Source organism: Scyliorhinus torazame, chromosome 3 (genome assembly GCF_047496885.1).
Source record: "Scyliorhinus torazame isolate Kashiwa2021f chromosome 3, sScyTor2.1, whole genome shotgun sequence".
NCBI classification, from domain to species: Eukaryota; Metazoa; Chordata; class Chondrichthyes; order Carcharhiniformes; family Scyliorhinidae; genus Scyliorhinus; species Scyliorhinus torazame.
Window position 1 is genome coordinate 342,061,873 of NC_092709.1, and position 12,252 is coordinate 342,074,124.

Consider the following 12,252-nt stretch of genomic DNA (forward strand, 5'->3'; position numbering starts at 1 on the left):
TTTACGTCGGCAGGATCGTCCGGTCTCGAAATGGCCCACCCGCCATTTATTTCCCGGTGATATGGGGTGGATTCATTGGGAAATCCCATTGAAAGCGGTGGGACCGAAAGATCTCACCGCCAGCCATCGGCAGGCCGCCTCTCACCCCCGAGATAAAACACCGCCGGGAGGCCAGAGAATCTCACCCACTATTTCAGGTCAAGGCGATAGGCTCTCCTTAGGATGCTTGAGAATTCACATGGGGTTCCTGATCTCATTATTCTCGGCCCCAATGTGGATAAAAGAGCTCAATTCAAGAGGTGAGGTGAGAGTGACTGCCCTTGACATTGATTTGACATTTGACCAAGTGTGGAATTTAGGAGCCCTGGCAAAATTGAAGTCAATGCAAATTAGGAGGAAAGCTTTCCACTGGTTGGAGTCATAAATAACACAAGGGAATATAGTTGTGGTTGTTGGAGACTAATCATGTCAGTCCCAGGAGATCGCTGCTAGAATTCCTCAGGTTTTTTTGAGTATAAGAATTGGCAAGTCATGTTGCAGCTGTATAGAACCTTAGTTAGGCCACACTTGGAGTATAGTGTTCAATTCTGGTCGCCACACTACCAGAAGGATGTGGAGGCTTTAGAGAGGGTGCAGAAGAGATTTACCAGAATGTTGCCTGGTATGGAGGGCATAAGCTATGAGGAGCGATTGAATAAACTCAGTTTGTTCTCACTGGAACGAAGGAGGTTGAGGGGCGACCTGATAGAGGTATACAAAATTATGAGGGGCATAGACAGAGTGGATAGTCAGAGGCTTTTCCCCAGGGTAGAGGGGTCAATTACTAGGGGGCATAGGTTTAAGGTGAGAGGGGCAAAGTTTAGAGTAGATGTACGAGGCAAGTTTTTTACGCAGAGGGTAGTGGGTGCCTGGAACTCACTACCGGAGGAGGTAGTGGAGGCAGGGACGATAGGGACATTTAAGGGGCATCTTGACAAATATATGAATAGGATGGGAATAGAAGGATACGGACCCAGGAAGTGTAGAAGATTGTAGTTTAGTCGGGCAGTATGGTCGGCACGGGCTTGGAGGGCCGAAGGGCCTGTTCCTGTGCTGTACATTTCTTTGTTCTTTGTTCTTTGTGTTCATCAATAACTTTCCCCCCATCATGGGGTCAGAAGCAGTCCATGTCCACATGCAGCAATACCTAAACAACATTCAGGCTTGGGCTAAGTGGCAAGTGACATTCACGCCACACAAGTGCCAAGGAACGATCATCTCCAACAAGCCATGGGGTACGGGCCTCTGGCACGGAGTCTGTCCCTGTTGCTCAGAAGGGAAGGGGGGAGAGGAGCAGAGCATTAGTAATTGGGGACTCTATAGTCAGGGGCACAGATAGGAGATTTTGTGGGAGCGTGAGAGACTCACGTTTGGTATGTTGCCTCCCAGGTGCAAGGGTACGTGATGTCTCGGATCGTGTTTTCCGGGTCCTTAGGGGGGAGGGGGAGCAGCCCCAAGTCGTGGTCCACATTGGCACCAACGACATAGGTAGGAAAGGGGACAAGGATGTCAGGCAGGCTTTCAGGGAGCTAGGATGGAAGCTCAGAACTAGAACAAACAGAGTTGTTATCTCTGGGTTGTTGCCCGTGCCACGTGATAGTGAGATGAGGAATAGGGAGAGAGAGCATTTAAACACGTGGCTACAGGGATGGTGCAGGCGGGAGGGTTTCAGATTTTTGGATAACTGGGGCTCTTTCTGGGGAAGGTGGGACCTCTACAGACAGGATGGTCTACATCTGAACCTGAGGGGCACAAATATCCTGGGGGGGAGATTTGTTAGTGCTCTTTGGGGGGGTTTAAACTAATGCAGCAGGGGCATGGGAACCTGGATTGTAGTTTTAGGGTAAGGGAGAATGAGAGTATAGAGGTCAGGAGCACAGATTTGACGTCGCAGGAGGGGGCCAGCGTTCAGGTAGGTGGTTTGAAGTGTGTCTACTTCAATGCCAGGAGTATACGAAACAAGGTAGGGGAACTGGCAGCGTGGGTTGGTACCTGGGACTTCGATGTTGTGGCCATTTCGGAGACATGGATAGAGCAGGGACAGGAATGGATGTTGCAGGTTCCGGGGTTTAGGTGTTTTAGTAAGCTCAGAGAAGGAGGCAAAAGAGGGGGAGGTGTGGCGCTGCTAGTCAAGAGCAGTATTACGGTGGCGGAGAGGATGCTAGATGGGGACTCTTCCGAGGTAGTATTGGCTGAAGTTAGAAACAGGAAAGGAGAGGTCACCCTGTTGGGAGTTTTTATAGGCCTCCTAATAGTTCTAGGGATGTAGAGGAAAGGATGGCGAAGATGATTCTGGATATGAGCGAAAGTAAAAGGGTAGTTATTATGGGAGACTTTAACTTTCCAAATATTGACTGGAAAATATATAGTTCGAGTACAATAGATGGGTCGTTTTTTGTACAGTGTGTGCAGGAGGGTTTCCTGAAACAATATGTTGACAGGCCAACAAGAGGCGAGGCCACGTTGGATTTGGTTTTGGGTAATGAACCAGGCCAGGTGTTGGATTTGGAGGTAGGAGAGCACTTTGGGGACAGTGACCACAATTCGGTGACGTTTACGTTAATGATGGAAAGGGATAAGTATACACCGCAGGGCAAGAGTTATAGCTGGGGGAAGGGCAATTATGATGCCATTAGACGTGACTTGGGGGGGATAAGGTGGAGAAGTAGGCTGCAAGTGTTGGGCACACTGGATAAGTGGGGCTTGTTCAAGGATCAGCTACTGCATGTTCTTGATAAGTATGTACCGGTCAGACAGGGAGGAAGGCGTCGAGCGAGGGAACCGTGGTTTACCAAGGAAGTGGAATCTCTTGTTAAGAGGAAGAAGAAGGCCTATGTGAAGATGAAGTGTGAAGTTTCGGTTGGGGCGATGGATAGTTACAAGGTAGCGAGGAAGGATCTAAAGAGAGAGCTAAGACGAGCAAGGAGGGGACATGAGAAGTATTTGGCAGGAAGGATCAAGGAAAACCCAAAAGCTTTCTATAGGTATGTCAGGAATAAGCGAATGACTAGGGAAAGAGTAGGACCAGTCAAGGACAGGGATGGGAAATTGTGTGTGGAGTCTGAAGAGATAGGCGAGATACTAAATGAATATTTTTCGTCAGTATTCACTCAGGAAAAAGATAATGTTGTGGAGGAGAATGCTGAGCCCCAGGCTAATAGAATAGATGGCATTGAGGTACGTAGGGAAGAGGTGTTGGCAATTCTGGACAGGCTGAAAATAGATAAGTCCCCGGGACCTGATGGGATTTATCCTAGGATTCTATGGGAGGCCAGGGAAGAGATTGCTGGACCTTTGGCTTTGATTTTTATGTCATCATTGGCTACAGGAATAGTGCCAGAGGACTGGAGGACAGCAAATGTGGTCCCTTTGTTCAAAAAGGGGAGCAGAGACAACCCCGGCAACTATAGACCGGTGAGCCTCACGTCTGTAGTGGGTAAAGTCTTGGAGGGGATTATAAGGGACAAGATTTATAATCATCTAGATAGGAATAATATGATCAGGGATAGTCAGCATGGCTTTGTGAAGGGTAGGTCATGCCTCACAAACCTTATTGAGTTCTTTGAGAAGGTGACTGAACAGGTAGACGAGGGTAGAGCAGTTGATGTGGTGTATATGGATTTCAGCAAAGCGTTTGATAAGGTTCCCCACGGTAGGCTATTGCAAAAAATACGGAGGCTGGGGATTGAGGGTGATTTAGAGATGTGGATCAGAAATTGGCTAGCTGAAAGAAGACAGAGGGTGGTGGTTGATGGGAAATGTTCAGAATGGAGTACAGTCACAAGTGGAGTACCACAAGGATCTGTTCTGGGGCCGTTGCTGTTTGTCATTTTTATCAATGACCTAGAGGAAGGCGCAGAAGGGTGGGTGAGTAAATTTGCAGACGATACTAAAGTCGGTGGTGCTGTCGATAGTGTGGAAGGATGTAGCAGGTTACAGAAGGATATAGGTAAGCTGCAGAGCTGGGCTGAGAGGTGGCAAATGGAGTTTAATGTAGAGAAGTGTGAGGTGATTCACTTTGGAAGGAATAACAGGAATGCGGAATATTTGGCTAATGGTAAAGTTCTTGAAAGTGTGGATGAGCAGAGGGATCTAGGTGTCCATGTACATAGATCCCTGAAAGTTGCCACCCAGGTTGATAGGGTTGTGAAGAAGGCCTATGGAGTGTTGGCCTTTATTGGTAGAGGGATTGAGTTCCGGAGTCGGGAGGTCATGTTGCAGCTGTACAGAACTCTGGTACGGCCGCATTTGGAGTATTGCGTACAGTTCTGGTCACCGCATTATAGGAAGGACGTGGAGGCTTTGGAGCGGGTGCAGAGGAGATTTACCAGGATGTTGCCTGGTATGGAGGGAAAATCTTATGAGGAAAGGCTGACGGACTTGAGGTTGTTTTCGTTGGAGAGAAGAAGGTTAAGAGGAGACTTAATAGAGGCATACAAAATGATCAGGGGGTTGGATAGGGTGGACAGTGAAGAGCCTTCTCCCGCGGATGGATATGGCTGGCACGAGGGGACATAACTTTAAACTGAGGGGTAATAGATATAGGACAGAGGTCAGAGGTAGGTTCTTTACGCAAAGAGTAGTGAGGCCGTGGAATGCCCTACCTGCTACAGTAGTGAACTCGCCAACATTGAGGGCATTTAAAAGTTTATTGGATAAACATATGGATGATAATGGCATAGTGTAGGTTAGATGGCTTTTTTTTCGGTGCAACATCGTGGGCCGAAGGGCCTGTACTGCGCTGTATTGTTCTATGTTCTATGTTCTATGTTCTAAGAGCCACCTACCTGCTCCTGGAATTATTTGGTTGACAGGCCATTTGCTTTGAATCACAAAAAAAAATTGTTCTTTCAGCTTCAGTAGTTAGATGCTGTATGGGTTAGCTATGTTTCTACTACAATGATCATACGGCTCTATCCTGCAAAGCTTAGTTAACCGTTACTATGATCAGCATTATGTACATGTTGGAATTCATTGGAGTAACTTTCCCATTGGAACATGCTATTATGCATTCAAAACTTCAGAAAATAATCTTTGGGAACTCATGAGGCGGGATTCTCCCAACGGGAGTCTAAGTGCCGACGCCGAAGTAAAAACTGGAGTGTTTTACTCCGGCGTCGGCGCCCATTCCCAGACCCCTATTCTCCCCCCTCCGTGGGGCTAGCAGGGGCGTTGCCCGATTTACGGGGGCGGGGCCTCGGCGTGGCATCAGCGACCCGGCGGCGCATAAAAGACGCCTTGGGGTGGGGTGCCTTGGGTCCCGCACATGCGCAGTTGGGCCGGCACCAACTAGCGCATGTGCGGTGGCCGTCCTCCCCCAGGCCACCCCACACAAACATGGTGGATGGATCCAGGCTCGCCGGCGGAAGAAAGGAGGCCAGCCGACAGAGAGGCCGGCCCGCCGATCGGTTGGTCCCGATCGCGTACCAGGCCACTCTGCAGGCCCCCCCCCCCCCCCCCCCCACAGGCTGCCCCCCAAGCCTTCGCGACGAGTACACGCCGGCACGACCAGGTGTGGATGGCGCCGGCGGGACTAGGCCATTTGCGCGCGGCTGCTCGGCCCATTCGGGCCGGAGAATCGGTGCTCGCCGTTTGCGGCGATTCTCCGAGCGGCCCAGCGCGATTCGCGCGGTGCTGGTTTCGGGGCGGGGGGGGGGTGTGGGAGAATCGCGTGCAGGGGTTGGGGTGGCGTGGGAGCGATTCGTGCGGCGCCCCGGCGATTCTCCCACCCGGCGGGGGGGGGGCGGGGGAGAGAATACCGCCCCATGTGTCAAGATGTGAAGTGTTTTAAATTTGAAAAATAAACTTGGTCTGCAGCTCTCACTTAGAGAAAGAAAAACAGCCACCTGACAATCCATTTTGGCTCCTGGATTGTTTTAATTGAGAAGCTATCTTCTGCAGCTCGGAACAAAGCTAGCCAGCTGGTTTTCCATGTTTCAATTGGCTTCATTGTTTGCAGATGCAAGGGTGTATTTTAAAGCTGAACCATTATAAATTCTTCAACGAGATTTTTTGACGTCGCCGCGGTGTGTTTATCAGCAGCGGGAAGCGGCCCGGCCTACCTTGGTTCAGCGGCAAAATCTTCTGGTCCCGTCACTGTCAATGCAATTTCCCATTGAATCCACCCCACGCGGTCAGGAACCCGCAGCGGGAGTGTGCCATCAGCCGAACAAAGATCCTGCCGGCATGAACAGCCGGAAGATCTCGCCCCTTGAGTTTCTGATGTCGAACCACTTATTTCAGCAGGGGGTTGTGTAAAGAGTTTGACTAACATTTGTAAAGTTTATTTAAGTCTTTGATGTGATTTCTGATTAGATACTTGTTTATTTTTACAACTGATTGACCACTTAAGAGGATTTAACTTTTGGGATTACCGTTGGAGGTTTTTTCCAGCATGGAGTGTGTTTGGTTAAGCAACAACTCCATCAAATTGGTAAAAAGTTAAATTTTGTTGAGGTCCACTTCAAAGTCTTCCCATTGTTATTACCCAGCTTCTGAAATCTGCCATAGTGAAGAGTGGATGAGTGGTGAGGGAAGGATTGAGACATGGAAGGGCAAGAGATTATGGAGTTGGGTAGGGTGATGGTGGTGGTGGGGGATGGTGATGAGGGCCCAAGGGCCTAGCATTCATCATCACAACTGGGCCAATATCCCAGTACACAGAGGCAGATGGTCTAGATTGCCAGGCTCACTTCAGGGGTGGCATGGTGGCACAGTGGTTAGCACTCCTGCCTCACAGCACCAGGAACCCAGGTTCAATTCCTGCCTTTAGTAACTGTGTGGAGTTTGCATATTCTCCCCATGTCAATGTGGGTTTCCTCCAGGTGCTCATGTTTTCTCCAAAGATGTGCAGCATAGGTGGATTGGCCATGAGAAAATTGCTCCTTAGTGTCCAGAGATGTGTGTGTTAGCATGTGGGAGCATCGGTCTGATCCCCAATATGCAATAATCACCGGTTTGCCCCGGGGGGTTAGATGGAAGAGTTCCGGAGATGGCAGAGAGCAGGGATCGAGAGGATGGGCGATATGTTTATAGAGGGGAGCTTTCCCAGCTTGAGGGAACGGGAGGTGAAATTTGAACTGACGGGAGGGAATGAATTTAGGTACCTGCAGGCGCGAGACTTCCTACGCAGGCAGGTCTCAACCTTCCTGCTCCTACCACCAAGGGGGATACAGGACAGGGTAGTCTCAGAGTGTGGCTGGGAGAAGGGAGGGTTTCAGACATTTATAAAGGAGCTTATGAAATGAAATGAAAATCGCGTATTGTCACAAGTAGGCTTCAAATGAAGTTACTGTGAAAAGCCCCTAGTCGCCACATTCCGGTGCCTGTTGGGGGAGGCTGTTACGGGAATCGAACCGTGCTGCTGGCCTGCCTGGGTCTGCTTTCAAAGCCAGCAATTTAGCCCTGTGCTAAACAGCCCCTGCTAAACAGCCCCGATGGGATCAGAGGAAACACAGACTGAGGAATTGAAACACAAATGGGAAGAGGAGTTAGGTGGAGAGTTAGAGGATGGTCTCTGGGCGGATGCGTTGAGCAGAGTCAACGCGTCCACAACATGTGCCAGGCTCAGCCTGATTCAGTTTAAGGTCGTTCACCGGACTCACATGACAGTGGCCCAGATGAGCAGGTTCTTTGGGGTGGAAGACAGGTGCGCAAGACGGATATTATTAGCTTGGAGGGACACAAAGCCCCAAAAGTCAGAGACCTGGCTATCTGACATGGCTAGCTTTCTCTGTTCGGAGAAAATCAGGTTCGCAGTGAGAGGGTCAATGTTAGGGTTCGTCCGGAGGTGGCAGCCGTTCATCGACTTCTTTAGCGAAAATTAACCATCAGCAGAGGGGGGGGGGTTATGGGGAGTGGGAGTAGATAACATGCCTTTTCAGAGGTCAGTGCAGAGTTGATGGGCCAAATGGCCTCCTTCTGCATTGTAGGGATTCTATGGTTCTCATAATCCATTGCTTCCATTCCAGAGTGTGGCTTGCCTTTGAAGCAGTGGGCTTGACTGCATTCTTCTCCAGCTTCAAAATAAAACAAAAATCTGGCAGGCACAGGCCTCCTTACGGAGCCAGATTTATTGAATAGAGAAGTTCCCTGACTCAACCTTCCATCTCCTCTACAAGAATCTGTCCTAATATTTCAGGTCAGAAAGGTCATCAACCTGTTTGACTCAAATTATCAAGGTAACCTCGGTGTATCATTTATATTTACCATAAAAATGTACAATAATACAGTGCAGGACAAAGTCACTCAGCACATGATGCTACTTCCATGCACTTCCTCATAACCCTGAAAATGGAGGTAATAATAATAATAATAATCTTTACAAGTAAGCTTACATTAACACTGCAATGAAGTTACTGTGAAAAGCCCCTAGTCGCCACATTCCGGCGCCTGTTCGGGTACACAGAGAGCAAATTCAGAATTCTCAGCTGGTACGGGAATGGAACCCACGCTGCTGGCCTTGTTTTGCATCACAAACCAGCTGTCTAGCACACTGAGCTAAACCAACTCCTCTGTTTACAACAGCGGAGGTGCTGCAGTAGTGGTATTGTCACTTGCATTGTAATCCAGAGACCTAGGGAAAGACCTGGGGCGGGATTCTCCGACCCCCCGCCAGGTCGGAGAGTCGCCGGGGGCTGTCGCGAATCCCGCCCCCGCCGTGTCCCGAAGCCTCTGCCACCAGAGAATCGCGGGGGCGGGAATCGCGCCGCGCTGGTTGGCGGGCCCACCCCAGCCGATTCTCCGGCTCGCGATGGGCCGAAGTCCCGCTGCTGGAATGCCTGTCCCGCCAGCGTGGATTAAACCACCTTTTGAACGGCTGGACAAAGCGGCGCGGGCGGGCTCCGGGGTCCTGGGGGGGGTTATCTGGCCCGTGGGGGTGCCCCCACGGTGGCCTGGCTCGCGATCGGGACTCTCCGGTCCGCGGGCGGGCTGTGCCGTGGGGGCACTCTTTTTCTTCCGCCTTTGCCATGGTCTTCACTATGGCGGAGGCGGAAGAGACCCCCTCCGCTGCGCATGCGCGGGGATGACGTCAGCAGCCGCTGACGCTCCCGCGCATGCGCCGACCCGCGTCGCCTGGCGAAGACCTTTTGGCCCCGGCTGGCATAGCGCCAAAGGCCTTTCCCGCCAGCCGATGGAGCGGAAACCACTCCGGCACGGGCCTAGCCCCTCAAGGTGAGGGTTTGGCCCCTAAAAGTGCGGAGACTTCCGCACCTTTGGGGCGGCGCGACGCCGGAGTGGTTCCCGCCACTCCATCACGCCGGGACCCCCTGCCCCGCTGGGTAGGGGAGAATCCTGCCCCGGATTCAAACCACGGAAGAAAGTGGGATTTGAATTCAATAAAAATCTGGAATTAGAAGTCTAATGCTGACTACAAAACTGTAATTGAATGTCATAAAAACGTATGTGGCACAGTAATGTAATTGAAAGAAGGAAATCTGCCTACCTTACCTGGTCTGGCCTATATGTGACTCCAGATCCATAGTTATCTGGTTGACTGAAATGGGGGGCAACTAGGGATGGGCAATAAATGCTGGCCCAGTCAGCCTGTATCCCGTAAAAAAATAATTTAAAAATAATCTACATTGAAATGAAATGACCCAACTATGTGTTGATTGATTGATTGACTAATTATTCAACTGGTCAGTTGGACAATCTACAATTATACTGTGGCAACAGGAATTAATTGACGATGAGCGTAATTCTCCCAAAAGGTGTCTGGGGGCACGATTCTCTGGAAAGATTTCTAAGTGTGATAATGAGCAGGCACTGCCACGAGTTTCCCGGTGCTCGACCCAGCGATGCCGGCAATGCTATTCAACGTTCATTGGTCTATTTAACAAGGCCTCAAGGGCTTCTCGCCACAAATGAAGGCTCGCCAGCCAATTTGCCAGCACCGCACTTGCCAGCCTACCGCGAACGAGGTTGAGCATAAGAACTAGGAGCAGCAGTAGGCCATCTGGCCCCTCGAGCCTGCTCTGCCATTCAATGAGATCATGGCTGATCTTTTGTGGACTCAGCTCCACTTTCTCACCCAAACACCATAACCCTTTATTCCTTTATTCTTCAAAAAACTATCCATCTTGAGCAGCATTTAAGCAGCACTTGCTCAGCTAACCCGAGTCAGCTCACAATAATGGTGCCCAGGAGATCAGCCCCAAGATTCAGTGATGCAGATCTGACCAGGCTCCTAGACGCAGTGGATTCCAGGAGAGATAATAATAATAATCGTTATTAGTGTCACAAGTAGGTTTACATTAACACTGCAATGAAGTTACTGTGAAAACGCTGCGTTTGACAAAGTCTCGCATAAGAGATTATTATGCAAGACTAAAGTGCATGGGATTGGGGGAAATGTATTGAGGTGGACAGAAAACTGGTTGGCAGAGAGGAAACAAAGAGTAGGGATTGTCATGTGGGAGTACCTTTAAGACATGGATGTTTAAGCAATGCACCTTTAAGAAAACACTGATGTCAGAGAGTGGGTGGGGCTGAGCTCAGATCAGCCATTTTTTGCAGTTTAGTTTTGCAGTTTGAAAAGAGCTTGGGGAGTGTCTGTGTTTGCAGTGAGCTGGATCTCTGCCATGAAAGACTATCTCTAGATCATTTGGGTGATTTAAACTCATAATTGTGAAGCCTTTAACCTGATGTGATTCTGTTCAAAGGTGTTAAGTCTCTTGGAAGTTTGAAGGACCATTTTGAGGACTTATTTACTGTTGCAATATTTTCAGAGTTATCTTTGAAGTAAGGGATGTTAAGAGATCCAATGTTTATTTAAGATGTTAAGTTGAGTTCATGGAATAAACAGTGTTTTGTGTTTAAAAACCCATGTGTCCATAATTGTAATCCCACACCTAGGGAACAAGCCGTGTGCTAGGAAAAGCAACAAATACATTAAAGGGAGAGGCTTGTTGAACTCCATGATACATTTTGGGGTTCTGAAAACGCCTCGCCCGTAACAATTGGGGGCTCGAGGGTGATTGAAGTCTATCTATTGGATTGGCTTTTCTGAACTTAAAGACAGTGAAGGATTGTTGCTTTTCCAGTGTGGTATTTTAGTTTAAGTGGGGAGAGTGTTGTGAACAATGGCTCTTTCAGAGGCTCAGGCGTTTTTGGGGGTGGAGACTGTCAGACGCAGTACTTTACGGACAGAGATGAAAAGCAGACTGTTGGGTCTGGCAAAAACATTGCAGTTAACATTACCTGACAAAGTGCGAAAAGATGAGGTAATTATGGCGGTGGTTAAGCATTTAAAGTTGCCTGAGATAGAGTTTGACTCATGGGAAATGGCAAAAATTCAGTTGCAAATTAAACAAAAGGATCATGAGAAAGAATTAAAGCGGCTTGAATACAAAAGAGAGAGGAAAAAGAAAGAGAGAGGGGGAAAAAAAAAGGAGAGAGAAGAAAGGAGAAAAGAAAGAATAGCCCTAGCAGAACAAAAAGAAAGGGAGATACAGATCAGGGAAAAAGATAAAGAGAGGGAGTTTGAACTTCAGAAAATGGCCATGAAACATGACAATCAGTTAAAATTGACAGACGTAAAGGGAAATGTTCAGTTGGATGATAGTGATGAGGATAGTGAGAAAGAGCGTCATAGTCGAAGGCTTGGTGGGAATCTATTTAAATATGTCCAAGCATTGCCAAAGTTTGACGAGAAGGAAGCGGAAGCCTTTTTCTTTGCATTTGAGAAGGTAGCTAAACAAATGAAATGGCCACAGGACATGTGGGTGTTACTGATTCAAACAAAGCTGGTAGGTAGAGCTAGTGCAGTGTTTGCATCACTACCGGAGGAAGTATCTGGAACGTACGAGGTGAAGACATCCATCTTAAGTGCATATGAGCTAGTGCCTGAAGCTTACAGACAAAGGTTTAGAAATTTAAGGAAAGAATTTGGTCAAACATACATGGAGTTTGAAAGGCTCAAACAGAGTAATTTTGATAGGTGGATAAGGGCTTTCAAAATAGACCAAACGTATGAAGCTCTCAGAGAAATTACACTTTTGGAGGAGTTTAAAAATTCAATTCCTGATGTAATGAGAACTCATGTGGAAGAAAAGAGCGTTAAGACTGCGAGATTAGCAGAAGAAATGGCAGATGATTATGAATTAGTTCATAAATCAAAGATTGGTTGCCGACATCAGTTTCAGCCGGTGAGGGATAGCAACTGGGGACATGAGAAATACTCAAGTCGTAAAGGTAAAGGTGATCTGATGG

General features: G+C 48.6%; 1 protein-coding gene across 4 annotated transcripts in view; it reads right to left on the reverse strand.

Moving 5' to 3' along the window:
* sema4f (sema domain, immunoglobulin domain (Ig), transmembrane domain (TM) and short cytoplasmic domain, (semaphorin) 4F) overlaps positions 1-12,252 on the reverse strand; it is a 352,651-nt gene that overhangs the window by 79,803 nt on the left and 260,596 nt on the right. The gene's annotated exons all lie outside the window — the stretch shown is intronic.